The sequence below is a fragment of the Colobus angolensis genome, unplaced genomic scaffold (genome assembly GCF_000951035.1).
Source record: "Colobus angolensis palliatus isolate OR3802 unplaced genomic scaffold, Cang.pa_1.0 Scaffold2, whole genome shotgun sequence".
Taxonomy (NCBI): domain Eukaryota; kingdom Metazoa; phylum Chordata; class Mammalia; order Primates; family Cercopithecidae; genus Colobus; species Colobus angolensis.
Genome location: NW_012115154.1, coordinates 20,902,186 through 20,918,936, shown reverse-complemented (window position 1 = coordinate 20,918,936; position 16,751 = coordinate 20,902,186).

Here is a 16,751-nt window from a genome sequence, read left to right as displayed (position 1 = left end):
GTTGTGCACATGTACCCTAGAACCTGAAGTATAATTAAATAAATAAAGAGATCATGTCCTTTGCAGGGACACGGATGAAGCTGGAAGCCATCAACCTCAGAAAATTAACACAGGAACAGAAAACCAAACACCGCATGTTCTCACTCGTAAGTGGGAACTGAACAATGAGAACACATGGACACAGGGAGAGGAACATCCCACACCGGGGCCTGTCAGGGGGTATAGGAGGGAGAGCATTCAGACAAATACCTAATGCATGTGGGGCTTAAAAACTAGATGACGGTTGACAGGTACAGTAAACCACCACGGCACATGTGTACCTATGTAACAAACCTGCACGTTCTGCACATGTATCCCAGAAATTAAAGTAAAATTTAAAAAAATTAAAAAGCTATCTTGGATTCCATAGTCTGTAACTAAAACCCTGAGACGGTGGGAAAGTGGAATATTTAAAATGCTGTATTTTATATGCAAACTCCTGCCCTGTTCCTTCAGGAATTCTACACTAAATCTTTGTATTCAAGCTTTCTGGAGTTGGATCTTATCTAAGTTTGAAAAATCAAGAACAGAAGCAAGCCTCAATGCAAGTATTTCTTAAAATCCCTTTTCTACCTAATTCTTCAGTTAACATACTGTGTTTTCAATACATTCTATCTGTAGACAAACAACATGTTTTGCAAATGGAAAGTGAGAAAAATACATTGTGAAGGATAATCTCAGTCTTTGCCAAAGCACTGTGACAAAACTCGAAGAGAAGACTCTTGGGAGAAAATGATACAACCTATAAAAGTAAAAAGTAGATGAATGTCATGTGAACTTATCAAGAGTTTACAAAAATCCTTGCCTAAGATCTGTGGACACACTGGTTCTTGAAATTCTGTCTTCACCTGACTGACCCTCCAGTTTCCAATATGACCAACGTACAGAGAATGGTTTCTTCTTTCCCTTATTGAGGCCAGATCCTGAAGTTGGGCAGCTCAGAAGTTACTCCTGATCCCCACCCAAGCAGACCTTTGCAGGACAGGATACCGTCTTTCCAGGAACCTGTCTGCTAAGTAAGCTGTGCCCTCAGAGCGTCCCAGGAGTAGACATCTCTGACGTACCACTGCAGACCCAGATGGCCTCACGTGTACCTTCCCGAGGCTACCGCTGCAGCGACCAGCTTCCTATAGGTGCACCTGGCAGACATTGCCCCCAGCCCGCCCCAGGCACCGTCACTGCCACCCTGGCCTCCCTGTTATGTGCAGGAGAGCACATCACAGGGACCTGCCGGGCAAGTTCCGGGCGTGAGTGAGATGAGACATGGGGCAAACTTTGAGCAGGAGCGGGGCAGGAGAAGTGGGTAACACTCCCTCCTCTCTCCCCAGCAAAGGGGTGACTCTGAGACACAGTCCACACGGCTTCCAGGCGGTCACAGCACAGACCCACACAGGTCACAGCATATACGGATAGACAGGAGGTCACAGCAGGTATCCTGCACGGCCACACAACCATCCCTCCGGCGCGGCCACGCGACCAACTCTCCTGCAGCGGTGGCCTCGGGAAGGTACAGGTGAGGCCGCCGGACGGCCCCTGCTGCTCAGCCACCAGACCACCCCTCCTGCCCGGCCGCCGGACCGCCCTCCTGCATGGCCTCTCGGCACTGCCCTCCTCCCCGCCCGCTCCATCCCGTGACCACATCCACAGCAAAGTCCTGCACTTCAGTCATCACCTCACGTGCTGTGTTCTGGGGAACCTGGGCTGAGATCGTCTGGCCTGCAGAGCCACTGCTGAGGACGGCAGGTAACATGACCCCACACATACAAAAGTCACGGCTGCCACAGGTTGCCCAGGAGTCGGTCATTGTGGGATCCAGCTCTAGAAGTAGAACCTGGGCCAAAGACAGTCTTCAGAATTCATGAATGCCCAAGAATCTGAGCTAAGTTTCATCAGTAGTGAGTGCTGGAGTGAGGACGTCCTGCTGTGTTAGGCCCCGCTGTGTCCATCCCCTCCTCTTGGTAACAGTACCCTGATGTTCAGGCTCCTCAACGGGCTCATGGCTGTCGGGAAATGGGCTGACCACCACAGCTGCAAGACTGGGACCTGCTGGGCTTGGGCCCTGGCTCTGGGGACTGGTTCCGTGACGGGTCATGAGTGACACAGAGGTGATTTCTGGGGCATCTGGGTAAGAAGCCTGGGTGCACACTGACACAGTGGAGGGACGGCCTCTCTCCCTGGGGTGTGGTGTGTGGCTACGAGGCCTAGAGCTGCAGCAGCCATTTTGCTGCCACGAGGGTGTCTATCCTGGGGATCAGTCAATCCCCAGAAAAGCAGAGCCCTGGGACCCTCGGCTTGGAAGCTGCCAGGTACTCTTCCCCTCAGCCATGCTCAGGACAGAAGTGGCAGCAGCAGGAGACATTCTGGAGCTGGCTCTGTGTCAGGCCTCACAGGGCCTCTCTAGGCTCAATGCCCCGGCTCACAGGGCCCTCTCACCAGGGAGGGAGCAGGTGGCCAGATGCAAGCACACGGAGTGCAGTACCCCCCTACAGGTGACCCCGAGTCAGGAAGTGCACTTGCCCAAAGGGTGAGGGCATCGCCTGCATCCCAATTCAAGAAACCGGCCCTCCTCCGGGGCCACCCGAGAGAACCTCCACTTACAAGGCTGGTGCTGCTTTTCTAGAACCTGGGCCCTTTGCCACTTGAGAGGAGCTGCATATTACATTGGAGACATCAGGGTGCGACCTGGAAGGGGAGGAAGGGTCTAGACAAACATTGGTGTCCTCAGATCTCAGGAGCACAAGGCGTGACCACTGGGACTCACCATAGGATGACAGAGCCTGGCTCTCCCCAGAGGCTGGCGGTGCTGGCTTTCCTCCCTCCTCCTGCAGAGACCCCCCTGCTCCGGATCCTCCTGCAGAGACCCTCTCAGATCCACGCTCCCCTTGCCTGGGCCTCTTCTTCAAACCACAGCTTTCCATTCATTCCTTTCTCCATCAGACACTCGCTGAGCACTTCCGTGCTGGGCCTTGTACTGGAGCTGCAGAAAGGAAGTCGTTCTCTAGCAGGACTGATAGGTAAGTGGGGGCCCCTAGGATCACCTCACTTCTGACCCCAACTGTGTAGCCTGAGGCCCCAAGACCACCTCACTTCTGACCCAAACTGTGGACCTTGGGGGTTCCAAGACCACCTCATTTATTAAACTGTGGAGCTTGTGGGTCCTCAGAACCACCTCACTTCTGACCTCAACTTCGGAGCTTGGGGGTCCCCAAGACCACCTCACTTCTGACCCCGGCTGCCTTCCATGTCCAGCCCTGGGAGGTCAAGTCAACAGAGTGTGGCCCAAGGTCTCCACTATAAACACCGCTGTCAGCGTGCACTATCTAGGGGGGCCTGAGGGGCTCAGGTAACAAAGATGCTCCCATCAGACAGGACACCCCAGGGGCCTGGAGACCAACCTCCCAGGGACCAAAGGTCAAGGGCCAAAGCCAGGCGCTCTGCTGGCAGGGTTAACTGTCTACTGCATGGTCCATAAGCAGTGACCATGGTGCAGTGTGACAGACAGTTAGAGGTGGGTGCAAGAGAACGCCTCACCCCTGAACCCGAGGACCCCTGAACAGTGCAGCAGGAGAAGCAAAAAGCCGTTCCAGGCAGACCCGCTGTGCTCTAAGTCATGACTCAAGTGTGAAAGCGTAATGGATGACTTAAAAAATTAGATCCCATTTTTCAGCACATCATTGCGTCTGTGCTCTGCTTTCCAGGGAGACGCAGGAATCGATACTACCATGGCACAGCACGCTGTGGCTTATTTATCCCAAGCCCTTTGTCTCAACCACTTCTCCCAGAGGAACAAGGTGCTGTCAATAACAGGCGTCAGTCAGAACGCCCCAGAGGTGCGGAGGGGCTTCGCACAGGTCCTCGCTCTCGGGAGGGATCCGATTTTGTAGGTGGTGACAGGTCGGGGTGGGGCTGCGCCAGGCCGGGTCCTCTCCCCTGCGTGCTTCTCTGCACCCCGGGATGGCATTGCATTTTGAACAATATGTGCTTCTGGGAGACTGTGGCTTATCTGGCGCCAGCCAGGGCTTCACCGGTGTCCAACCAATGGGGTCACACGCAGATCCGACACTCATGCTGAACACCTGCTCTGCCATCTTGAAATTCTGTATCATTTATAACAAGAGGCCCCGGATGTTCCTTGCGCACCGGGCCTGCAGATGAAGTGCCCACCCTGAGACCCGTCAACAAGAAGCTGCTGGGAGGCCTTGCCGTGGGGTGCGTGGTGCTGACTGTACAGAGAAGACCTCAGAACAAGGCGCTGCCTGCGAGGGGCAGCACCAAGGGGTGGATGGGTACCACTGCGAGTCCATGCACCAGAAGGCACAGGCAAGCGCCAGGGCATGTTGCTGGCCCTCAGCAGGGCTGGACAGATCTGGGGAGGAGCATGGCCTGTGCTGAGCCTTCCACACCTGCAAGGCGCTGAGGGGCTGGGAGGAGTGGGCTGGACCCGCCCTGGGGACAGGTGGAAAAGGAAGTGCTCCCCAGAAGCAAGACACCCAAATCCCTCAGGACAGGAAATGCCTGTGTTCCTCTGTCCCCGCTCTGCACGCAGCCCTGCAGACCAGGGTTCCGCTCGTGTTCTGAGGTGCTAATAACAAAAAGGCCATCAGGCTCTGGGACCTGTGCCAAGCCCTTTCCACGTGTCTCCCCTGCTAATCCCTCCAACCACAAGACGTGCACATCCCTCCTCTCCTTACAGTGAGGACAGGGTTCGAGTTACAGCGATTGGCTCACTTGCCCAGAATTGGCCGGCCAACACTCGAGTCAACCCCAGGAGCACTGAGGGTACCCATCGCTTCGCAGGAAACAGGGAGACTCGCGTGCCTGATATTAACGACGTGGATTTAAGGTCTTGCTGTGGCTTGAAGTGCATCCCCCGCAAGAACTCACGTGCTGAGGTCCTAACTCCCAGGACCTCAGAAGGTGACCTTATTTGGAAGTAGGATCATTGCAGAGGAAAGTAACTGGGACGAGGTCACACTGGAGTAAGGTGGGCCCTGATCCCACATGACTGCGTCCTTGTAACATGAGAAATGTGGACACAGAAGCAGACAGGCACACAGGGAGAACGCCACGTGCAGAGAGAGCAGGCGATGCTGCCACAGGCCGGGGGACCACCGGAAGTCAGGAGGGGCCCGAGATGGAGCCTCCCCCAGTGCCCTGAGTGGGAGCCCAGCCCTGCCCACATCTTAACCTTAGACTTCTCACCTCCAGGCTGTGACAAAATAAATTTCTGTTGTTTAAACTGCCTACTCCGTATACTTTGTTACAACAGCCCCAGGAAACTAATACGGGTCTCCTCAACTATACTCAAAATTTTGGTATCATCATATTTTCCAGGAGGGTCATGGGCATGGAGCTCCTCATACCCACTTTAAAAGCCATCTCAGGCCAGGCCGGTGGCTCACGCTGCAATCCCAGCACTTTGGGAGGCAGAGGCGGGCACATCACTTGAGGTCAGGAGTTTGAGACCAGCCTGGCCAACATGGCGAAACCCCGTCTCTACTAAAAATACAAAAATTAGCCAGGCATGATGACTGCGCCTATAATCCCAGCACTTCGAGAGGCTGAGGCAGGTGCATCACTTGAGGTCAGGAGTTCAAGACCAGCCTGGCCAACATGGTGAAATCCCATCTCTACTCAAAAATACAAAAATTAGCCGGGCGTGATAGCCACGCCTGTAATCCCAGCTACTCAGGAGGCTGAGGCAGGAGAATGGCTGGAACCTGGCAGGCAGAGGTTGCAGTGAGCCGAGATCGCGCCATTGCACTCCAGCCTGGGCAACAGAGTGAGACTCTATCTCAAATAAATTAATTAATTAATTAAAATAAAAGCCACCTCAGGCCCATGGCAATGGAATGATTCGCCCAGACCAGAGAGCACGTCAGGGGCAGGGGCAGGATTAGAACACAGGCCTCTGCCTTAATTTGAGGCTTTTTTCACGAACCCACAAGGCCACAATAGGGAACCTAAATTCTGTTAAAGAAAATTGTGTGATGCGGTAGAAAGGCACTGAAGGTTTGATTTCCGTAAAGTGACAGCAGTATCACAGCACAGATTCAGGATTGAAGCCTTCAACTTTTGCATTTTGAGTCACAGAAAAATGTAGAATGGACCGGCCACACCTTACTCAAACTTCCACTTTTCCAACGGAGACCGAATATACAAATGGACGATGGTAGATTGTACATAAACCGACCCACAGTCTGCAACCCAGGAGGAGAAACTGTGACCTCTGCAGCAATGGGCCCCAAATGCTCAGGACTTGATCAGTGTCTGCCCGCTCCCCTCCTTTTAGCTGCCACCTTCCACTTGGGACCCATCAGAGAAAGGTGCTCTCCCGACCCATCACACAAGGACCTGACTCTGGCGAGCCGGCCTCCAGCTCCGTGTGCCTACAGCACCCCCTCAGCACCCCAGAGCTTCCCAGCACTTTGGGAGGATCCCAGATCCTCCCCAGATCTCCATGACGCCTCCCGCTCCTGTGCCCCCAGGAGGCTCTGCCATGCGGGCAGGACGGCGCCCAGGCCCTTGCAGAGCGGGCTTGGAGGGAACAGCCTCTGCCTGCGCTCACAGGCCGGCGTTCATTTATTCCCACACAACCATGTTTTATCTTCTTTATGACAAATAATTTTTCCCAGAACGAAAAGGAAAGCCGTTCTCATCGTTAATGTTCCTCTGCATTTTCTGAAGAGGTGCTGCCATGAAGCAACATAGCCAGGGGGGCAGCAAGACCACCAGAGTCCCCACCGCAGGAAAGCAGTGGCCCAGGAGGCTGGGAACGGCGGTGGTCACCCGAGTTCCGAATCGAAACAGCCACGACACGGAGAAACTCTGTCCACAAACACAATGCCCACTACAACTGCTCACAAGAGGTGAGTCCGGATGGCACCACAATGTGTCCACTTTTATCATATGCACGGAAGGAGTTTGTTTTCCCTAAGCAGTGGACACTTCAGCCGGGCACAGCCGTGTGCACCAGCTACTTAGGAGGCTGAGGTGGGAAAATCGCTTGAGTTCGAGAGCAACCTGGGCAGCACAGGGCGACCACAGAGAAAGGGAAGGGAAACAGGAAGGGGAAGGGGAAGAGGAAGGAAAACGGGAAGGGAGAGGGGGAAAAAGGGAAGGGAGGCTGGGCACGGTGGCTCATGCCTGTAATCCCAGCACTTTGGGAGGCCGAGGCAGGCGGATCACTTGAGGTCAGGAGTTCGTGACCAGCCTGGCCAACCTGGTGAAATCCTGTCTCTACTATCAACACAAAATTAGCCAGGCGTGGTGGTGGGCACCTGTAATTTCAGCTACTCAGGAGGCTGAAGCAGGAGATGCTTGAACTCGGGAGGGGGCGATTGCAGTGAGCCAAGTTTGCACCATTGCACTCCAGCCTGGATGACAGAGAGTCCATCTCAAAAAAAAAAAAAAAGAAAAGAAAAAGGGAAGGGAAGGGAAGGAAAATCTGATGTCGTAGTGATCACAACCACACTTAACCACCAGCTCCCACTGGTTAATGCTGTCAGTCACCAGCATCGGTAACTCCTTTCCCTCCGGGGTGTTTTGTTTATATTTGAAATGGAATTCCAGTAGATGGAAATTATATCCTTTTCTAAAAGAGGCTGCTTAAGCGCATTCTGAAGAGAGTAATAGATTGAATTTCTCCATTATCTTAGATGATGAGTATGAGCATAAAAAAGAAACAAAAAATAACAAAAAGAAATGCCAAACAGTCCACTTTGTTAATCATGATCTTTCTGCTGAGCACCAAAATACTCTGTCACCTCAGTTCTCCTTATGTATCACCAATGAGCATCAAAAGCACAATAATCATTTCTCCGCAGTCCACAGCAAAATATGCCAAAGCAAAAAAAAAAAAATCCTTTTTAGAAACCAGCGTCTCTCTCCCACTAAACACAGTCCACCTACACAAGTCCCTCCACAGATGCCCCATCTGAAGGCAACGCTTCATGGGGAGCCCCATACGATGGCTCCCCAACTCTGGGTTCTGGTCTGGAGGTGTGGCGGCCCCAACTCTGGGTTCTGGTCTGGAGGTGCGGCAGCCCGGAGTCTGCGGTCTGGCCTGGAGGTGCCGCGGCCCCGAGTCTGCGGTCTGGTCTGGAGCTGCGGCGGGACACACCAAGGCATTGTGCCAAGTCCCCGCAGGCTCCTGCTCAGGACACAACGCGGCCCAGCACATTAACAACAGTCTCACGGCCCTGAGGAAACAAACGTTTCCCTTTGTTAGCCGGAAGTTTCCTAAACACATCTGGCGTGGAGCTAGATTTTCACAGCTCTGCTGTACAAGGGAAGGCAGGAGCAGCTGCTCACAGGAAGCCACAGTCCCCCGGGCCAGGACCGAGTAATCCGTGCTGTTCCCTCCGGGGGGTCACCGGTTTGACTCCTGTGTAACAGTGGACTTGACTCCGTCTCATGGACACAGACTGGATTCTGATCCCACGGGCCCTTTCTCATCACAAGTCATCAATCGCCTCCTTGGGAAAAGGGGAGGGTGGGAAGAAGTGAACTTGTCAGTCTAGCGGTCTGTAATTCTGTCATCCCCATAAACCCATCTCTAATACGGGGGAAAATGGACACCAAATCCAGTTCCTGATCTATTCAAACCGGCCATGCACATCACTGGGGGGTAAGGATGGAGCAGGTGCAATTCCAGTGTTCACAGCCCAAGGCTTCCCAGAGCAATCTGCTGTAATCGTAGAGTTTAAATTAAATTATACATAGACACTCAAGATGCCTACCTCTTTGTGTGAATGCATCAGTGGTTTTATTTTTAAGAAAAGGTGAAAAAAAAACTGAAAATCTGTCCCTGGGTGTGGTTACTAAGCCCTATCAACATTACTGTTATTTCACTTCCAAGGGAAATCAAGCACCTGCTTTACTCTGCCACAAATATACAATGTCTCAGAGCACTGGCACAAACAACTTAGTACACACATGGTTACTAGCAGTTTAGTGATTAGCGCTAAATTACAGAGGACACTCCCCCCAGAAACGATGCTGTTCATAAAATCTCAGCACAAGGGCTGTCAGCTCTTTAAAAGTTACCCAACTGTAAATCAACCCGGACGTGAACTGCACATTACCAGAAAGTTTATAATGCTATTAATCTTTGCCATTAGGGGACATTAAGTTACGTAGAGTGTGGCAATCACATTCTTAAACTCCGATTCAGGAGAGCTGTAATTATATCATGCAATAATGTTTTGATTACCTATAAAGTTTAATTTATCATGGACATAAGACCTAATGAATAAATATGTAAAACATGCTAATTCAGCTCAAGAAAACGATTGCATAATCAGAAATGCCCATTCAGTATACCAACCTAATTAAGATAAAAGACGTCAGTGAAAAATATCAATTAGTCATACTCCACAAAGTTACTTCTCCAGCCAGTGTATTCCTAATTAGTGTCTGTTCTAGCTCTTTCTCACTCTGGGTTATATCCTAACTTCTTCTTTAATAGTTCTCAAATACCCCCGATCCTGGACAAATCACAGAGGCTTTTTTCCTACAAAAGAAATAAAGCAGAGTTGGGGGGTGGAAGAGAAGACAAACTACTTCTAAATTAAGCGAGACAAATGATCTTATTGGTACTTTCCATTTTAAAACTAAAATTGAGCCACATCCAACTAGCTATGTATTTTGTTACACTAAACCTCAAAAAGCTCATTCGCTTCCTTCAGCCAAAGGTCGCAGTCAGTGACCCTGCTGATTCTGGAGTCCTTTCTCACACCCTTTATTAACTCTGCCCAGAAGGAGACACACAGTTCCTCCGTGGCTCCCATGCTGTATCTACCAAACCATGCGCCCTGTGGGCTGAGGGCATCTTTCTGGAGCTGCCGTTAGAAAGTGCAAGAGCAGGCCGGGTGCCGTGGCTCATGCCTGTAATCCCAGCACTTTGGGAGGCCGAGGCAGGTGGATCATTTGAGGTCAGGAGTTCGAGACTAGCCTGGCCAACATCTCTACTAAAAATAAAAATAAAAAATGAGCCGGGCATGGTGGCATGTGCCTGTAGTTCCAGCTACTCGGCAGGGTGAGGCAAGAGAATTTCTTGACCCCGGGAGGCAGAGGTTGCAGTGAGCCTAGGTCATGCCACTGCACCAGCCTGGGTGACAGAGCGAGACTGTCTCGCACAACAGCAGCATTCCCACGCAGTCTGTGCAGCCCGCCTCACCTCTCCTCCTCCAGGTCTGCTCCGTGACTCTAGAGAAAAGCTCCACCTCTCGGGCAGACCTTCCAGGTGTGTCTATGCAGCACACATCCAGGCACCCACTCTTCTGTTAAAAATCTTTTCATGTGTCCCAGGACTTTGTTCCTAGGGTAAAGACCAAAATGTGTAGCCCAGCCCCACGTGGAACACTTTACCTCTTTTCTTGAACACCCCGCACACCCGGCCTTCTTTCTGAAAACGCCAGGCTTCCTTCTGCTCCAGGCATTTGTCTTCGTGACTCACTAGACATTGCTGACACTTTGCTACATCTGATCTACAAGAAACAGCCACTTCAAGCTGTTAGGCTGGTGCAAAAGTAATTGCGGTTTTTGCCATTAAATATAATTGCAAAAACCGCAATTACTTTTGCACCAATCTACTAATACATGCCTCTTCCTGCACTGCTATCCCCTCCACCTCGTGGTCTGGCAGCCTCCACTCCCCTGCAGCTCTCAGCTCCACCTCCCCTCAGCGCCTCCTTCACACCCCTCGCTCATACCCCATTCCAGGCCTGCTGTGAGTTTCCTGGCACCCTGTACTTCCTCTCACGGGTCTTTGTGGTTTGTGATGATATAGCATGACGCTGGGACCCATGTCCCTGTCTTCTGCTAGGACAGAAGCTCCACATCATCAGGACTGCGTCCTCCGACGGGCACTTGGTAAACATGTGACTCAGAGCCGAGCAAGCGTTCGGTAACTGACAGCTTTTCCTTCCATGCATGGAAGGCCCTGGAACCGTGCCATGGCCGCCGTTCCACATCCACACGTCTAGCCCCTCACATCGGCTTCCTCAGTAGCCCCTCACAGCTCATCTTTCTGCCACATTTTCATTCTGAGTGGCTCAGAAATGTGGGATCCTGGGACCATGAACTCCACTACTGCTTGTTACCATCGTCTCACTGGGTGAAGGAAAGAGACAGAAACGGAATGACAGACATGAACGCAAACGGAGAACCAGCCAATGGCAATGCCAGGGTCTGCACTCGATTCTGAGTGTCCCACTCTCTGCTCAAGCCCCCAAGGTCCTGAAATACAATTATAAAAATGTCGCACAGCTCACTGCGCCAAAAACACCTCATCATACGGTCACTATTGCCAGTAACAAATGAGAAGCAGAAAAAAGATGACTCAAGGCCAACGTACATCTGATCCCTAAATATAAGAAATACAGCCATGTCCTAGCATTTAAATTTTGCAGGCCAGGCATAGTGGCTCACACGTGTAATCCCAACACTTTGGGAGGCTGTGGTGGGAGGATCACTTGAGGCCAGGAGTTTGAGGCCAACCTGGGCAACATAGCAAGACCCCATCTCTACAAAAAATAAATTAGCCGGGAGTCATGGTATGGGCCTGTAGTCCCAGCTACTCCGAAGTCTGTGGCAGGAGAATCGCTTGGGCCCAGGACATTGAGGCTACAATGAGCCATGATCACACCACCGCACTCTAGCCTGAGCGACACAGTGAGACCTCGTCTCAATAAATAAACACATTTTGCTTGACATCATAAACCCTTAGGTTTATTTTTTTTTAATAATTTAAAGCTTTGTTATTCTCTTACTGATTAAAACATTTAAAAAATTGAAATTCCTAGCAACAATATGACATTAACAACTACATACATATATGATTATACACACACACACACACACACACACACACACATAGAAAAAATAATCCACAGCACCCAAAATGAGAAACAAAAAAAATCAAACCCGAGAAGTCAATCTGCAGAGAATGAGCTGCTGCTTACTTTTGAGAACCAATATAGGGTAAAAAGAGCTAATATTTAAAAAAAAAAAAAAAAAAAAACTTTCACAGTGATACTAAGATCAAGCTATAGTTTCTCTTCCTCTTTTTAAAAAGATTTCTTTCTGTCTGACCAAGTGACATTGATGTAATTGCCAATTAGAACCCCATGCAATTATTTTGCCAATCAAGTTATATTTTTATTTAACAAGGGTGACAGTTACTTTTAAAAGAAACATTATGAAATATTCTTCAATTAAGTAAAGAATTATTTAACAGATAAATATTCTTAATGGGCCTCTCTTGCGGTTTTCAATAAGCTGTGCACTTGATTAACCCCACAAGCCTGTCTGGCACAATCGTAATTTCTACAAATGAGATAGAAAGGAGGGATCATAAAGAACGAATTAATCACCGAACGATCTGCACTTCAGTCACACGAGAGCTCATTATTCATAGGAGTAAAGTTGTGGAATGAGCTACGACTACCATAAAACACAGGCACGTCTTCGAGGATCCTGCAGGGGGATTGCTCCATCGGCCTCTGGCTGACAGCACTGCAGACGCTGGCCAGAGTGCAGGGAAGGCCACTTCGAGACGGGTGGCAGTCTTAGACAGGCTTGATCCTCTACTCTTCAGGTTCCCGAAACCCTCCTGGAGTCCAAGTGCAAGAATTAGGTTTTATGATACCACTAAACTCTCAAGGTAACGATCACTACATCCTGGGTGCTCACCATCCTACAGTTCTCCAAACACACAATGTGTCTCAGCACCAGAGCACACGCAGCCCGGGAAAACCAGTGATGCCTTGTTCTTTTCGAATAGGAACTTAGCGTCTACTGGGCACCTACCAGGCCTTGTGAAGGCCCTGGGGGGGTCCCAAGATAAGCACCATACGGCCCCCATGTTCCAGGAAGTCAGTCCAGCGAGGGACACAGGTGTCACTGGTGCACTGGTGAAGGAGGGGCTGCCTTCTACACACAGAGGGGCAGCGGCAGAGGAGGGTGAACACCCTGGACAGGCAAGAGCACTCCAGGGAAGGGAACAAACACCTCCGGGGGGCCACTCAGGATGCCTTCCACCATACTGCCCCCAAGTAGCCTATGGAACACGCACAGCCAAAAACAGAGGCGTCCTCACATGGCTGTGACGGGATGACTTGGTCTGGAGCCCAGTGGGAGACCGCTGCCATGCAGGCAACCCAGGGCTCCAAGCGGCTTCCTTTTCCTTAGATGGACGATAAAAGTGATTCGATCCTATCAGCTGCAGTGGTAAGAAAAGGCCCTGGGAGTCTGCATTCTACTACTACACACTAGTATCTTTTTTCTAACCCTTTCTTAATGAAATTCCAAAAGGCAATACAGTTCATGAATCTAAAATTCCCTTTTCCTATGCTGAAACTTTTTTTAACACCATGTTGATAAGCAGAGCTCTTAAGACACAGCAACTGCTTTGTAACGGAATAATAATAATGGCTAAAATTTATTGAACACTTACTAGGGGCTAATTATGGTTCCAAGCACTCAGATTAACAACTGTCTTGTATGGGCCTTGTAACAGAAAGCCGGTGCACCTGACAAGACATATATTAACAAAGCACGGTGAACAGAAATGAAAATAATTTCACATCTAGACACCCTGCATCAGTAGCTCCCTGGAACACGTGACGTACCGACGCATCTGGATTCGAGGGGGATTTCCAGCTCCCCACGGCCATTGCCAAACTCTTTCTACTCCGCTATCTGATGAAGTCATGCCGCAGATCCCTATCACTGGGTTTTACCACCCGGTCTCTCACTGATTGCCATGACCTACTTCTACAAGACTGGAGAAAATAGATTCAATAGGACTTCTCGGATTCCTGGCTGTGTGGTTTTGACACGTTGTTGAATTTCTTTCAGCCACAGCTCTCCCGTCTGGAAAATGGGAATAGCAGTACCAACGTCACAGGGTTGCGTTCAGATGAAAGGAGGCTACGCAGCCTCACTTCCGACGTGGGTCGCTCTCGGCGCAGTGCCCAGCTCACAGTCGGTGCTCAGCTCCTTGCCACCCCGAGACTGAGGCAGGACTTTAGGCAGCTGGACCAGTCTTCCTTTCATCTCCACCCCCACGGCCTCCTGCGTGAGCCAGCACCCACCGGACAACCTATCCAGTGCTCTTCTCTCAAAATTCCCTACATTCCTCCATTTCCAGTGAATTCAATCTCCACACAACGACCACTTCGATGACCCTGTTATTGCTGAGAGGTGCTCCACCTCTGAAATCTTAGTCAGTATCATTCTTCAGGACCACAACCTCCTAATCTTGAAGCCCAGGGCCTTCAGGCCTCAGATGCCTCCACTCCTCCCAATCTCTCATCTCCCTCTGCTCCCCACCCTACTTGGAGTCCGTGGTCCCTCATGTTAGCAGCAGAGAAACCCCGTCTACACCTGCCTGCCCCCAGGACACCTGCCCCACCCATCATTACACTTGCCTGGCAAAACCCAAACCCCAACCCCTAAGAAAGCCTCGCCTTCTTCCCTCCTCCATTTGGGCCACATGGAAATGGGAACTCAACCGGGGAGAGTCCTCCACCCACCTGCAGTTGGTCAACGCAAGCACCGGGTGCCTTCTGTGCTTCCCCTTCCTCCCTCTGTAAGGGATGCAGTCACCTCCCCCATCCTCAGCAGCGCTGATCGGGTCCTCTTCTACGGCCCCCATTTCAGGAGTCTCCATTTCTCTCGTTTCTTCCCCAACCCTCACCATACGCAGAAACAAACTCGTAAGCTTCACATTACTTAATCTAATCTTGGCTTAAAAGTTCATAAAACCGAAGCTAAACCCTCAGGAACAGCAGATGAATATCCCCAAAGAAGTGAGAGGCTGTTCCCACAGGTGTGTTGGCAAGAGCAGCTCTGAGCCAGCCATCGTATCTTCTTAGAAAGATAATGTTAAATATTCACATACTAGTTGCCAGATTTTCAGTTAAGGCCGTTCGTATAATATTCCCACCATTGTAAAGCTGAGTTTATGTCTAAATCTGTTAAATAGGGCAAAGCAACTTCCTGCACTTTTTAAGAAGGTCTCACTGTTGCTGGAGTGTGTGGCACGACCCTGGCTCCTGCAGCCTTGAACTCCTGGGCTCAATGGATTCTCCCACCTCCACCTACCCAGCAGCTGCAACTACAAGTACTCGCCACCGACCTGGCTCCTGCACTATTAAAAGGTTTGTTTTAATAGTCCTGAAGACTGTAGACTTGTAATTTTAGAATTTAACGAGTATATTTGGTGAAACGTTTTTTACAGAAAACTGCTCACCTGGAGTTGTAATTTTGTCATAGGAGGTCGATTTCACCCATCAACTCTAGGAATACTTAACTCATTTCTAGATTATGATCTAATTAATTCAACCTGAACAAAAGGTAAGTAGAGATTTTGTCAGAATTACTAACTGTAAACATTTTTCTTCCTTATAAAGTGAATGGTACACATGGCAGAAACACAGTTCATTTCTATCTATAGTACCTGCCAGGCTTACTGAATAAACAAAAAATTATAACTCACCTCTATTAACAGCAAAAGGACCATTACAATTCTCCCACAGATGAGCAAACAGAAAACAGGATCTCATTTGCTTAAGGAACAGCCAGAATTCATACTCAGATCTTTCTGAGTCAAAAGCCCATTCTTCTGCTCATAAGCCTTTCAGATCCAGCTACGCTGGCAATGCCTAAGGAGTTTAAAAACAGAAAGCAAAAATGGGATGTCTTCCCTGGGGCCCGTATTCTGATTCTCTTAATTTGGGATGGATCTTGCCCAAGGTTGAGAACCACAGCATCATACCTGTCACATTCTAATGGATCACTCTGTCCTGTCAATGCAGGTTTAAAACCAAATGTGCTCAGCCTGGTACGGTGGCTCACACCTGTAATCCTAGAACTTTGGGAGGCCAAGGTGGGCGGATCACCTGAGATCAGGAGTTCGAGATCATCCTGACCAACATGGAGAAACCTTATCTCCACTAGAAATACAAAATTAGCCGGGTGTGGTGGTGCATGCCTGTAATCCCAGCTACTCGGGAGGCTGAGGCAGAAGAATCACTTGAACCCAGGAGGTGGAGGTTGAGGTGAGCCAAGATGGCACCATTGCACTCCAGCGTGGGGGACAAGAGCAAAACTCCATCTTAAAAAAAAAAAAAATTCTCCCACAGTCCTTTAAGTTGACAAACAGAAGTACAATCTCAAAGATCATCTTGTACCAAACATGGAAGCTTTGGGTGTCCTGTGGTGGAAGGACAGGTTATACAGCTCTAGCTTAGCCAGGCTGCAACACCACTGACATACAGAGTGGTGTTATTCCCGGGGTTTGGAGAAGGTGCAACAAAGCACCTGCCAATGCACAGATGCAGAGCAGAGGTGGGAATGACAGTGCGCACTGTGAGATGTGCAAAGCATGCTGAACCGGGCGGGGCAGGGTGAAGGTGGGAGTATCAGGTAGGTCCCTGAATAGCATAGAACTGAGAAGAAAATGGCATTAGAAGGAATGGCTCTCGCTACCATGTTCAGGGTGCAAAGGTGTAACTGAAGGAAGGGAGACCAACCGGGAATCTGATGCAATAAAACGGCTGGAAGATCATGAGAAGCCAATGGTACAGCAATCCCGAGAAGCAGCAAATCTCCAGGGGAATGCAGAGAAACACTCTGGATCAGGGGAGAAGCAGGTGGTACCAGACTCTTGACTGGGGAGACTGAGGGCCTAGCACAGTGACAAG